This window comes from Anabrus simplex, chromosome 2 (assembly GCF_040414725.1).
Source record: "Anabrus simplex isolate iqAnaSimp1 chromosome 2, ASM4041472v1, whole genome shotgun sequence".
Classification (NCBI taxonomy): domain Eukaryota; kingdom Metazoa; phylum Arthropoda; class Insecta; order Orthoptera; family Tettigoniidae; genus Anabrus; species Anabrus simplex.
Genome location: NC_090266.1, coordinates 401,891,179 through 401,907,013, shown reverse-complemented (window position 1 = coordinate 401,907,013; position 15,835 = coordinate 401,891,179).

Sequence of the window (15,835 nt, the reverse complement as noted above, 5' to 3'; positions counted from 1 at the left end):
TTTTGGTGATTAATGATTTGTCTTCTATCCTTCAGTCGAACAAGATGATTTAAAATATTTAAGGTAATAGAGTCTGAAAATGACTGTAAACGTTTGGAATCAGATGTCCTTCGTATGAGTGAGTGGTGTAAGAAGTGGATGTTGCAGGTCAATGTTTCGAAGTGCACTGTAATCAGGTTCACTCGTAAAAAATCCCCTGTCGAGTATAATTATGCTTCCAATTGCTTATATTTAAAACGCGTAGATATGATCAATAATTTAGGTATCATACTAATCAATACAAATGGCCTCTCTTTCCATGACCATGTTCATTATGTAACAAGGAAATCTCTTAGGTTTGTGGGTTTTCTAGGGGTGTTGTTCCTGTTCGAACTGTGAAAACTCTATATATTTCCTATAATACAGTAGATCAGCGTTGGAATATGGTACCGAGATCTGGATACTATCTCAACTATATTTAATAGACTCACTAGAGAGTGTGCAAGCAAAATTTATGAAGTGTGTTAGTCACAGGGGTTTCGGAATTAAGATGACGTCTTCATTGTATGGTGAGTATTGCCAACAGCTGCGAATGGAGAATTTACTGTTACGATGAAAATTTGCTAACGCAGTGTTCACAATAAAATGCATAACAAGTAGAATAGATTGTCAGGAGCTCCTGCTGCTAATACGACTTCATGTTCCGGCACGAAACTCAAGACATAGAGTCAATTTCATGAGATGATGTGTAGAACTGAACGCCACAGGTGTTCGTGGTTAATACTGCGGACACTGAACAGTGTTTGGGAATCTGTGGATTGCTTCTCTTCTGATATTAGAAATGCAGTATTACATATGGCAAAATGATAAATCTCTACTAGTATTATAATTAGCGAATTTTTCAACATTATAGTTTGTGATTATTTGTAAATAATGTGTGATTTTATTTAAGTAAAAAGTTAGTTGTAGGAAATACATTATAGGTGTAGTACGCCATCTGTAATTGGGAATACCCTGTTGGTGGTTAATAAATCTATCTATCTATCTATCTATCTATCTATCTATCTATCTATCTATCTATCTATCTATCTATCTATCTATGTATCCATCTATCTATTTGTTGATTTAACACACGAAATTGATACAGGCATTGACGATCAAAATTTATTTCAGGTGAGACGCCATGCTTTCCTGAACGTCCTGTTCTCCTGACGGATTTCTGATGAAGTGGCGGATGCAGAAAACGCGATGGCGCAAACTTCACAATCGATTATGTTAGGTAATGATCTACTCCGTGATAAGCATTGGGACAGGAATCAGGAACATCCTACATATAAAATCCTTCTGTCATGGCTAAGAAGTAATAAGGTTTAAAATGTCGTAATTTTAATGTTGAAGCCATTATGAAAAACACATTTAAATTCGTGACATAATCAATGTTTAGACATTTCCTCTAATTACTACCCGTATGTGTAGACCTACAGCCGGCTAAACTAAGTTCAAAACTCCAAGTTCCAATGAAAAAGATACGCATATTGTGACCTTAAATTGATCAATGTTTCTCTTGAGATGATATCGTGAAACAAATAATTAAAATAATATCCCTATAAATAATCACCATATTGTAATTCACTCATCAAATATGCAGTTATAGCGCGAGTAAATGGATACGGTATCTGCTCCTGCTACTGAAATGCACAGTACACATATTGAATTATTGTCATTTGATGATATAGCTATCTGTAATGCGGGCACATGAAAACAGGCAACAGAATTTGGTCAAATCTATTTTTTTTATTTCGTGTGGCTATTTCTAGCCGAGTGCAGCCCTTGTAAGGCAGACCCTCCGATGAGGGTGGGCGGCATCTGTCATTTGTAGGTAACTGCGTGTTATTGTGGTGGAGAATAGTGTTATGTGTGAGTTGCAGGGATGTTGGGGACAGCACAAACACCCAGCCCCCGGGCCAATGGAATTAAGCAATTAAGGTTAAAATCCCCGACCCGGCCGGGAATCGAACCCGGGACCCTGTGAACCGAAGGCCAGGACGCTGACCATTCAGCCAACGAGTCGGACGTCAAATCTAATGTCATTAGATCATGTTAATGTCGCTACATGCACCGAAATGACACCCTCACTGTATTGAATGAGAATCATCAACGATTGTTGTCAGTTATATCATTCAGCACACGGAAAATAAATCTTCAAAGCAGAGAGTAGAACTTCATTCAGTCTTATAGCAATTGCTGATGTTATTGTTAATATATGCAATAAAATGACAATCTCACCTCGTTGAATGAGAGGCATATTGTGAAGAAGGAACTAAGCATACGAATTTCCATCTCAACTGACTCATGTCTCTATCATAGAAGCACCTACAACAAAGCATCAGAGGTCGCCATTTGTTAAGATGATGTTCCTAAAATTGAGCGGAAGGTGTTCAATCTTGTACTTGTGTGTTTATCCTTTCTATCGCTTCTCTACGGCGCCAGGTATGAAGTGAGGTGAAAGTTCATAGGGAATTCGTAAGACAGGGTGTCATTGCTGACGTCAACCTTATTAGAGGAGTTAATGAAATGAAATGAATGACTTGATATATGATAGTAACAAGGGAGAGGTTGAAGCCAGGTGCCTGCACAATGCCTTCTCCTATCAAATAGCACCAATGGGTCAGTTCAAGTCCTCATACGACAGACAAATCATCTTCAAAACTGTCGTCATATTCCCTCACTCTATATGAGCATTGTGGAGAGGTTAGCAACTTACTCCAGGCTTTTGACGCGCGTTCTAATGATTATTAATTGTATATCAACAACTTCTCTACCATCCCGACCAACATTCTGATGGATAATATTTTCAATGAAAATGAAACGAATCGAGTAACCACGATGTGAGATTGCGTATTTTTTTACGCATTTACGAGCGTGGCTCTTCTATACGAGTGTCCATCGATTGAGATAATGTGTTTTCTTACACCAGCTTGGGAAGGAATGATTCATTTATGTCACTAAAATATAGTATGTATCATTCGATAGTACAAATATGATGCTCATCAATTCACTGCTCTTCTAATCCATAACTGGTACTAGTTTAAGTCTCTCAAACTTTCCCGCTTTTCCCTGTATATCTGCGGAGTGCAACAGAAGTCAGAGGATGTACTCAGTTCGAACTCACGCCGATAGATATAGCTGTGTACCTACGTGATCAGGGCGAATACGAGACAATACCTTCGCTGAAAGAACCGTATTTTTTAAAACGTACACAAGTCCTAGTAGCGAGAGGTTCGTTTTATTATAAAGAAGACGTAACAAACTGTAAATGGTAAAAATGACAGCATTTAAAACAATATCGTTTTCTCAATATCGCTGCGAATGACAGACAGAATAGGGATTGTATGTATATAAACTCAACCATAAAAATTTCCTTTGTTAGATATTCATTGTCATCATACTACCAGTGTATTTTAATTTTTCTCGGATATCTACTACATGTATAGTCAAGGTCAATACCACTTATGGTGCACTGAAAATGCCCTTGGCCAGGGAAAATTTATTGGTTTTGTATACATTAGATTAGAATAAACTATGTTACGGAACAAGGGTTAAGTACTTGTGCTGAAGGAAAACCTAGGATATCAATGGGTCACGAGCTGTCTATAGACAATGGATGGAGAGTAGGGGAGGTGTTAAAAATGGAAGACAGTCAGGTGTAAAATAAATCCAAGAAAAATACTGGCAAAGGAAATATACACGTATTGCAATTGCAAAGGTGCAATAACCTTTGAAATACTCACAACATTCTCAGAGATTTAAATTTATAACCTGTTTCATTTTTCGTAAAGTTACACGGAGATCTCATTTTGACTATGGAAAATGAAAGCCCTGTTAAGGTTAAACAATGGAAGTATGTCCCATAACGCACACGATGAAAATACTCCTTTATTCATTCGTAATTACTCGTAATATCGTCGCTCCTGTATGCTCCTTCTGTCCATTATTTCACTTAAGACTGGTCACGCCTCTCAGGCACATATTAGCATGCAGACCATCATAACAATTTTCGTTGAGCTCATTTTCCTGTGCATGTGTGTAAAGGAAAATGATATTCACCGTACCGTACTGTAGGAATGTATGTCTGCGTGATATAGTTTTCCACTCCTAGAGTATGATGTATTTAAGGTTTATTCACATTCGCTGATTTGGCACAGCACCGACGATACCTGGGGTTTTAGTAACTCACCCGTACTCTAAGTAAAATCACCACTGATGGGAGGATATTTGAGTGGCGTTATCTGTGTGTTCACATCTAGGTGAACTCCATTCAAATCAAATAGAGAGGACATTTTTGGAATGAAATGTCACCTCCTTTTGTTTGGAATCCATTTGAAACTGGAGGTTGCATGGCTTCATCACGATATAGAATGCCACATGAAACTAAGAGCGAGCTTGCTTACCTTAAACAGAACCAATACTAAGACTTTGAGGGCAAATATTTTGTACCGTGAGCATTTCGTTTGTAATCTGTTACATATGCTAAATTAACAGGCAACTTCAAACCAAATTAATAGTATATTGGCCTCTTAAATCAATTATGACTCCCGAAAGTAGTAGGGAGTACTATGGAAATTTTAAGAACTAATCCATTAAATTATTTAATACTTCATTTGTGAATGAATGTCCAATAGCAACCACAGATAAAACTGAATTTTTAAGAAATATTCTTAGCTGAAAATTATGAGAAATATTCACAAGTACGTGCCTAATATATTCTAAACGTTCATCACTATGCCATAGGCATGTTAGTAGATTTAGTCAATCATACATGCCGTTTTCCTCAACATTCTGCGACATATAATGTCACGATTCTTTTTCATCGATGTGCTAATATGCGCTCTGATCAAACGTCGAATCATTTCAACACACAATGATCTAATTACTGAATAGCAGACGTTCCCCTGGACCACGGGTAGTGCAGGGATTCTTCTTTGATCATAAGGCACCAGTACACGGTACTTCGAGAAGACAACCCGTGATCTGTTCTAGAGAGCAGCCTAATGCTGTTAAAGTGACAGGAATCAAGTGCTGTCAGGGAACATCTGAGACTTATTAGCAGTGGCCTGTATTTTCCATCGCGTGCACATTGTCTGAAGGTTTGATGAACACCATCCGCCTTCCTGGACGCGTAAGGGCCAAACGTTCGTGCAACTGATAAAATTTAAACGAGGCTGCATCTCAAATCTCCGTGAGGCTGGATAGTCTTACGGGACATTGTACAACAATATGAAAGAGATATGCAAGCAATTGATCGATACTAGTGCCACAGCTCAGACGAAGAACGTTGCTTATACGTATTGTATTGGATCAACACACCAGCAGCATCCCGATACACGCCAAAACCTTAGTATCATATACATGGCTATATAGAAACGTACAACCGCCATATTAAAGATTAGAAGTGGTGTTTCACCATGGCTGTCATTAGAACTACCCACAGCCGTTTAATTGTGTGAACACTGCACTACCTGGAGGAGCAAACAGCGATATATATTTTTCACCGATGAGTGTGGATTCTGCTTGGATGTTAATGATGATATTTTCTGAACACAATATAGACACGTTATTCATTTTGTACAATGCTGTCAAAAAACAAAGATATCTGGAATTGGGGCATGGGAAACAATTTTATTGAATTTCCATTCGTGTCTAGTGTTTGTAGATGGAACACTGAGAGTGCGAGGTGCAGCCAGGATCTCATCCAACCGTTTTAACCGTCAATCAATCAAGAACAATGGGATGTTCGATTACGAAAGAACCGTGCCTCTCTCCACACACACACACACACACACACACACACACACACACACATACACACCTCATGCAACCTCATTTGTTCCCGAATATGGTGTCTAATCTTTTGACCAGCACGCTTCCCAGAAGTGTCCCAACTGAGCATGTATGTGCCTGGAGTGTACGCTGTCTTCCTGGTCTTTTAACACTGGCGATATCACTATTCGGCCCCTTGATAAAATAGGCACGAAACTACATTCAATAGGAAGGCATTCAATATCTTCTTACATCATTGGCTATGGTTTGTATTGCCATTAGACAGAAAAGGTGCGTGCATTCGTGAAACCGCCTTTTGGCACCCCGTGCGGGCTCTGTTCGCAAGTACACTATATAACCTCGTGTGAATGACTGTGTAAGATATACTACGCATGATGTGTGAAAATAAATTTGCCACACCTTTTAACTAATGCTCCACTGTCCTTTTATTATAGCCCACTAATGAGTACATGAGAAAATACATTTCTTGCCATTACATTTATCTCGTTTCTTCATAAAATAATTGAGTTCAATACATTACGTAATGGTCAAAAAATTTATTATGATTGTACCTGTTTCTTGAAATGCGATATTGCATTCTATAGACGAACAATCAAAATAACATGAAATGGAAAATTTGCATGTGATGTATTGTTACATGCCATCTCTGTCGTAGCCCCTATCGGTATTTTCTGAAAGGGATGACTAAACCTGACCGGAGAATTCTCGGTCGCCCAGAGGGCGTGCCACGGCCGCTCTTCTATTGCAATTTCGTCTGGTTACATAATGCTCCTTCTCGAACCTGAAATGGAAAAGTTCCACCTCTCTCCGAACCACGAATATTCAAGTAATCCATCAATAGGATATAAAAATGGGGGGTAGGTGCGAACGGTGAGTCGAGTAATGGGAGTGAGGTGGCAGTAGTGCTGGTCATCGTTCGTGTTCCATCGGAGTTGGAGTATCGTCGTTTACTGAGTGGAGTTCCTTACGTGTACCGGCGTGGGATCAGTGTGTTGAACAGCTGCAGTGAGTAGAGTTGGAGCAGTGTTAACTGTCACTGTTGTATTGGAGTGTCGAGTGTGTGGTGGGTGTTCCGCCCTAGTCAGTGAGTGATTATCGTCATGGAGTACGCAGTACTGAGTACTGCGTATGCACTACCCTGGAGTGCTGGGCACTGTGTGAGTTACTGTTCCCAACTGAAGTTAAGCCAAGGAACTGTAGTCGAGTGTTGTGGTGGTCATCAGACATTTGTTCAAGCCCGTCGACGCGCAGCTATTATGCGTGATGTGACTGCGCATGCGGATCTGAAGTGGTGGAAAGTGGTCTGTCAACCAGGATTAATGCGGTTCAGGTAATACCGGCGAGGAGGACAGTATTCATGTAAATAGACAGAACTTTGTGGAGAGAAGTCATTCATTGTTGATACTGTATTATTGGGTGTGTACATATATTTGTGTGTGTGTACTAATTGAGTCATCCTGAATTAAATTATATCGATAAAACATACAGTGTATCATTCGTAAGAGTAGTCAATGTGTGTGCGCGTAAATTTCCTATCTCTTTTCATGACAATATCCCACATACACACACACACACACACATCTTAGGAAAGTATGCGTCTGTTGAAACATAAGAACAATGGCCTGTTTGCGTCATTCCGTGCGTTGAAATATAATACATTTATCAAATTTCCAGCAACAAAGAGAAATAATTTAAAGTCAGACAGTTTAGAGACAGCTTCGTTTAGACAATTGTCGGTCTATAGTATAGAGAACTGATATTAATAAGGATGGGATTTAAAGTGTTTTGCATTCAAATCCTGTATTTCTCGGGTACATGTGTAGATATTTAGCGTGCTGGATTTTGATCCAGGGGGTCCTGGGATCGATTGCCGACCTGTCAGGGATTTCAAACCTCATTGGTTAATTCTGATGGTTCGGGGCCTGGGTTTTTATGCAACGTTCAGCATTATAATGCATCAGAGGTAGGGTCCCATTCTAACAGATCTGCAGGTCGCCAGCAGGCGTCAACTCAGAAGACCTACACTAGGCCTCTCCGGAGGTCACACGTCATTATTATAATTAATCCTATTTCTCTTCCGTGGCAGTCATAATGTGGCAAAATGCGCTGCTAAGGAAGGTAACTTAACCTCATCTCATGATTTTCCTTATGTCAGTTCAGGGAAATAAGGTAGGATTTTATAAATTGATAGTCTGTGTAAAAGAATAACTAGGCCAAGTGATGTGTTACTAGGGGACAGATAAGCGATCTGTGTTCAGTTACATTAAAACTTCGTAACCATGTTATCACAAGATTCACTAAAATATTTTTATGCTTCTAGGGATGGGAGGAATCCCTAATTAAACTGCTATCCAGAGATATTCTCTTTGAAGTGCAATGATGTGGTGAATGTAAAAACACAATATTTAATTATGTTGTGATATCCTCTGTGTATATAGCACTTAGGCATATAGGTTATCCAAAGCTACCCGAACAATAAAATTTTTCATTTCCGTTCCTGGTCGGATGCAAATTACTTTACCGTGTTTCACCAAACTTTTGAGATATCTCTTGTTGCATAACAAACTGAAAATAGCGTTCAAATCAAAAGTCTGTATATACTAAAATTATATCCTTGATGATGTATTTTCACTCAGCGTATTCCAATAATCAAGGAAACAGACACCCTGAATAGCATGCTCTTCAATGACATTAGTGATTCTTGCGATCTATGACAGACATTTCTTAGAAATCATTGTAGGTATCTGACATTTTATGTTATATAGCAACCTCTGTTTCTAAGTGGCAGAAATATCACAATTTGAAATGTTATTTTAGTGAAATTCAGAAATAGAAAGAAAGTGAAAACAGGTATGTATTCTTAAAGCTGGAATTAAGGAGAAATTGAAGGAACATAGAAGGAAATTGAATCTGGCGAAGAAGTCAGCTCAGGGTAACATGATAGCAAGCATAATTGGCAGTCATACACATGTTAGTAAGACTGGTATGCATCGGTACTTTCAGAGAGGAACAGGTTTCAGGAATGATATTTTACGAATCATTAATGAACAAAGGGTATGCGAGGATTTTTAGAAGGCTGAATTATTCAATCAGCAGTATGTAAAGATTGTGTGATACAAGGAAAATGTCCAAATTGAAAAAGTAACTAATAATAACAAAGGGGCAAAATATCTCCATACGCTGACGCCCCGAACAAACACCATTACATTTTTTTTAAATACTAGCAAATTATTGAAATTTACCTTGAAAGACATCCAATAAACCATAACCAATTAATAACCATTACCCCGCTGTTTGGTGCCAATTGAAATATGAATAAAGTAATAACATATTAATAAAATAACATAGTTAATCGCCTCACGCTTGGGCGTCATCTATATATATAAAATAGCTTGTCCTGACTGACTGACTGACTGACTGATTCAGCATCGCCGAGCCAAAACTACTGGATATAAAGAAATGAAATTTTGGGGATATATTCATATTATGATGTAGGTGCTCGCTAAGAGAGGATTTTTGGATATTCCTTTGGTAAGGGGGTGAAAATGGGGGTGAAATTTTAAAATGAGTGTATCTATATCTCAAAACTTTAAAAGTTTACAGATGTAAAAATTGGTAACTAGAATCTTCTTTAAAAATAAGGAAACACGTATTTTTTTGTTTTCAGAAAATCCCAATATGAGGGATGAAAAAGGGTGAAAATGGGGGAAAATGGATTGAATGCCTTTAATCAGGATACCGGTACTTATATCTCAGAAACTGAAGATATTACAGACCTGAAAATTGGTACTTTGATCTTTTTTAAAAATAAAGAAGCACGTATTTTTTTGTTTTTGTAAAATCCAATTAATGGGAGGGTGAAAAGGGGGTGAATTTTTAAAATGAGTGAATCTATATCTCCAAACTTTTAAAGTTTGCAGATGTAAAAATTGGTATTTAGAATCTTCATTAAAAATAAAGAAACACGTATTTCTTTGTTTTCGGAAAATCGCAATAGGAGGAGTGAAAAGGGGTGAAAAATGGGTTGAATGCCTTTAATGAGGCTACTTATATCTCAGAAACTGAAGATATTATAGACCTGAAAATTGGTGTTTGGGATCTCCTTTAAAAATAAAGAAACACGTATTTTTCTTTTTGTGGAAAATCCAATTAATAGGGGGGGTGAAAAGGGGGTGATTTCTTAAAATGAGTGTATCTATATCTCAAAACTTTTAAAGTTTATAAATGTAAAAATTGGTATTTAGAATCTCCTTTAAAAATAAAGAAACGTATTCTTTTGTTTTCGGAAAATCACAATAGGAAGGGTGTAAAAGGGTGAATAATGGGTTGAATGCCTTTCATGAGGCTACTTATATTTCAGAACCTGAAGATATTACAGGCCTGAAAATTGGTATTTTGGATCTACTTTCAAAGTAAAGAAACACGTATTTTTTCGTTTTTGGAAAATCAAAATATTGAGGGGTGAAAAGGGGGGTGAATTTTTTAAAATGAGTGTGTCTACATCTTAAAACTTTAAAATTTACAGATATAAAAATCGGTAGTTAGAATCTCCTCTAAAAATAAAGGAACACGTTTTTTTTGTTTTCTGTAAATCCTAATAGGAGGGGTGTAAAAGAGTGAAGAATGGGTTGAATGCCTTAATTGAGGATACACATATCTCAGAAACTAAAGATATTACAGAACTGGTAATTTGCATATGGGATCTCCTTTAAAAATTAAGAAACACACGTATTTTATAGTTTTTGGAAAAGCCAATTAATGGCGGTTAAACAGGAGTGACAAATTGGGGTGAATTTTTTGAAAGACTATATCTACAGAATATCTTGGAAACGTAAAATGTTACAGACGTAAAGAGTGGGTGTAAATCTCCTGTAAATGTAAAGAAATATAGGTGATTTGTTTCTGGAAACTCCACTTAAGGGGAACTTAAAAGGGGTGAAATTTTAAAATGAGAATATTTACAGTATATCTAAAAAAATTTAACATGTTACAGAAGTGAAAAATGGTATTTTTTATCTCTATTAAACATAAAGAAACGTGTACTTTTAGTTTTCGAAAATACCACTTGGGTGGAAGGGGGGAGGCGGGTAAAAGTGACTGAAAATGGTGATGAATTCTTTTAATTAGGCTACTGATATCTCAAAAATGAAGATGTTACAGACGTGAAATTTGATATTTGCAATCAGCTTTAAAAGTAAAGAAACACGTATTCTCGGAAAATCCAATGAGGGGGGGGGTGAGAGAATTGAAAAATTAATTGACTGAATTGTATGAGAATACATACATCTAATAAAAACTAAAGTTGTTACAGACGTGAAAATCCTTATTTGGAACTCCTTTAAAAACAAAGAAGGACGCATTTTGGTGGGGAAACCATCTTGGAGGGCGGGAGTGTAAAGGAGTTGAATTCCTTTCATGAGGACACATAAATCGAAAACTGAAGAAGTTAGAGTCGTGATAATTGGTATTTAGAAGATCCTTTACTATTAAAGAAACAAGTATTATTTGCGGGAAAATTCACTTAAGGGGGGGGGGAATTATTGTGAAATGAAGTGAAAAAAAGTGAATTATTTTTATGGGGATACTTATATCTCAAAACTGAAGGTAATAGATGTGAACATTGGTGTTTGGAATCTCCCTTAAACATAAAGAAACAAGCATTCTTTTAATTTTTTATGGGGGGGGGGGGTTGGCGGTAAATAAACTTAACTTCGGTGGGGTGTAGAAGGAGGTGAGACCAATTGATTTTACTGTTATTAATGTACTTATAAGGATCCTCCGTTGCTCAGGCGGCAGCGCGCTGGCCTCTCACAGCTGGGTTCCGTGGTTCAAATCCCGGTCACTCCATGTGGCATTCATGCTGGACAAAACGGAGGCGGGACAATTTTTTCTCCGGATACTCCGGTTTTCCCTGTCATCAGGCATTCCAGCAACATATAATAATAATAATAATAATGATCATATTCCGGACCGTCGTCAAATGTGCGGACCGCGCTGGAAACGGCTCCTGGACGGGTAATGACTAAGAATGCAGTCCGGCCGCGGGTTCAGTGCCGCCAAGGCACCCAATATGACACCACGCCGGATCTCCTGAAGGATTTTATCCATATTAAAAATATTATAGGAAAAGATGGCAAAGATTTACGGACCCAACTCACCGGCAGGAATACCTGAGCCTAGCCCGGGAAGTACGAAATCGATTGCTGGAAAGAAAGATTTAAAAGTGGGAGGAAACGTGCCGTAAAATCATAGAAAACCAGTCAGATCGGGAATTTTGGTGGATTCTCGCAGCAAACGAATCAGATCGCGAATTTCGGCGGATTATATATCTAATACAATAAGCATTCAATTATACATTTCAGTATAATACCGTAGCGAAGCACGGGTATCTTGCTAGTTTGTAATATATATATATATATAAGACATCTGAATAAATAAAATAATTAATCGAAATGTCCGTAATATGGGCACCACAGTTCATCTAAATGGAGCCCTCGAATTCTGATACAGCATGACAATTATCTCTCTCAGGGCGTGTACATAATACTTGGTACCGGTACATCTGATTCAGGCCTTACCTAACCTCCTGAAAACGACTCAATAGGTAGGAACATCACCTAGGTTCATCAATAACTCCACGGATTCTAAAGTACTTAACTATATTCTGAATCATATCCGTGCATGGGCACCTCATCAATACACCAAAATGTACATAGAATAGACAAACAAAAAGCTGCTGGGAGACTCCGTATTTATGCAATTATTCAACTACAAAAACCGGGGGAAACCAAAAGCTAGGACCAAGCTACCATTTGTAGTTAGCCCGATGAGCACTAGTTACGAATCCTATATATAGATAAATACACTTCACTGTGTATGTGTATCAACAGAACTCGCAGTTTCCCACTATCGGCACTTGTTACATTACACTAATACTGTACCTTTATAATTCTGTGTTCAATGAGTCTGTCACTTGGTTTAAAGATACTTTAATTTGGGCAACACACGCTTGTTGTTCCACACTATAGCTTTCATCAATATTTAAGACACCAAAGCTCCAAATGTTATGTAATAAAAAATGCGTAAGAACTCCAAAGATTGTGGATCAGCACCACGTTTCACATTCCACAAAAAATTCAAGTCAACCAAGTTCGACAAAATATTTAAGTCAACCACGTTCCACAAAAGTTTAAGTCAAAGCTTGAGCTGTTTTCTCACATGCCTATAAAGAAGTCAGCTGCCCCCTGATCTCCCTTGGAATGTCTGGATTGGTCCAGACTGTCATCCAATCATGAGTTGAAGATTCTTTTGCCATTCCAAGACCACACCTCGAACCTCTTCCTGGTTCTACAACAAGGCCATGTCATCTGATTCTGGGCTGCCCGCTTGACTCACTGAAACTTTCCGAGTTGTTATCCCATTCGCTGGTACAAAACAAATTATTCATATCACATATGGAGACCTTCCAGCTTAAAATCTACATATATAAAATAAGAGATTTGCGTGTACATTGCTCAGAATTTGAAAAGAATGGTATTTCTGTATCGGTCATATCCACAGTAACAAGAAAATGCATTTTTTACTTGTCCGTAATTTCTGTCTGTCTGTCTGTCTGTCTGTCTGTCTGTCTGTCTATCTAAATCTATTCTATGTACACGCATCACGAGAAAACGGCTGAAGAGAATTTAATGAAAATCGGAATGTAAAGTCAGGTGATGGACCGCTACAATCTAGGCTATAAATGATTTTAATCACGCTGAGTGAAATGGTAGTGTAGGGGAAGACCTGAAAATTTATTCCCAAATATTTATGTTATTAGTGGTCGTGTCTTAATGAAGATCACTAGACAAATATGGGAAATAATTCGCTACAATATAGGCTATACACGCTGAGAGAAATGGTAGTTTAGGGGAAGGCCAAAAATTTAATTGTCAAATATTTATTTTATATGTGGTCGTATCTTCACGAAACTTGGTGTGCAAAGTCGGAGAATAGGTCCCTATAATCTAGGCTATCAATGTTATTCGCACTGAGTGAAATGGTAGTTTAGGGGAAGGACTGAAATGTAATCTATATCTATATAAATAAAATTGTAGGCGGTCCGCTGTCTGTAATTTCATTTGTTTTGAAAATTCTTCAGATATTTATCCGTTTTAGGTCAACTCAAGACCGAATCGGTGGTTTTTACGTTTCGTGTCTGTTTGTCTGTTTGTCTGTCTGTTTGTCTGTTCCACCATCACGTCGAAACGGCTAGATAGATCTCAACCAAACTTCATACCTAGAGTATACTCATCCCGGGGAAGGTTTCGGTATGCATATCATTTTAAAATCTTTGAACACACGGGGAGTTTATAGGAAAACCAGAATGGTTTTTCCACCATCACGTCGAAACGGCTGGATAGATCTCAACCAAACTTCATATTTAGAGTAAACTCATCCCGGGGAAGGTTTCGACGTGCATATCATTTTAAAATCTTTGAATAGACGGGGTCTTTTCCCTTATAATATTGATTTTCTGTAAACTTCGTTTACCGTACGTGAAACGTCTCTTCATTATAAACAACTTTCGTTATGTTCATCATTTACCTTACTCTTCACATGACGGAAAAATTTACAATTTTCCGCTGGTATCATGTTCTGCATTGAGTGACCGACAGACCGACAGCGAACCTACAGGTTACCATGGCAACGTCTCTGACTGCATGCCAGCAGGGAAGTAATGTATTGCCATTTTCCTCATCATGCTTTTAAATTCGTGGTTGTTCCTTGGGTAGAAGGCAAGAGAGGCGTCAATCGGCCTATCTGCGGGATATTGGCGGAATATCGTTGGATGTTATAACCGCCCTCGAATAGATTAATTAATAACACCATTAGTCATCTTCTTATTATTTGTTTACCTAGGAATCACTAGACCTAAATTTCTCCTCTGTTACCGCTTTATTATATCCATAACTCACACTAGCATAATTTATTGAGAGGCATTTGATTTTCCAATACATTCAATTGGCATTTACATATTGGTCGTAATCCGGCTCTCCTCATTTATAATCCATTTTCTATTACTTTCAACTTTCTTAACTGTATTATTTTCTTCCTTAATTACGCCGTATATTACGCGAGTGCTACAAACTACTGGATGTATTTCCACCAAGACTCATATTTAGAATACACCTGTCCTTGATAGGTTTTAGGGCAAATATTGTTTCTAAATCCCTGAACTGAGTGGGGGTTTATACGAAACCGAAACAGTGATTTTGCACTTCCACAAAATATACACAACCAACGTTAATTTAAATCTACCTGCCTTGGTAGAAATTAATTTCTAAACCTTTTTTCTCATGTGCATCATTTCGATACGAGGATTAATAAGGGAGATATCATTAACGGACCGTTTTTCTGTACAAGTCCCATCGGACCTAACTCACGAGCGGGTGCGTGTAAAGCGTATTCCTTACAACTTGAAAACTACTGAAGACATTCGAACCAAAATTTATATTTAGCATCCACCTGTCCAAAGGTATGTTTTAAACGTAAATAACATTTCATGTTCCGGAATGGACTGGCGGTTTATAGGGAAGCGAAATGGTGATTTTACTCTTCTACAATATATACAGAACAAGACCAACCTGACTGAAATTCGACCAAACGTGATGGAATTCCACCGCTAAACCTTTTGTTCGTGTGCATTTTTTCGTCAGGAGGTTTAATAAGGGAGATATCATGAATGGTCAGTTTTGCAGGTTAAGTCCAGCGGACATAGCCCAAAGGTGTTTTACATGGAGCAGATCCCTTATCTATATAAATCAAATCGTAACGACCTTGTGTCTCTACACTGACTGTTTTGGCGAAATTTTCGTACAGCTTTCCGTTTGAGGGGTAAAAACGACCATCTGCATAATTTTCGGTTTAGTTTCCTGAAAGTCCTAATTTTTAGCCGCCTCGCCCAAAATCCACACTGCGGCATAATCTGCCAGAAGAAAAAGAAGATAATTGAAATTTGACAAAAATTATACAT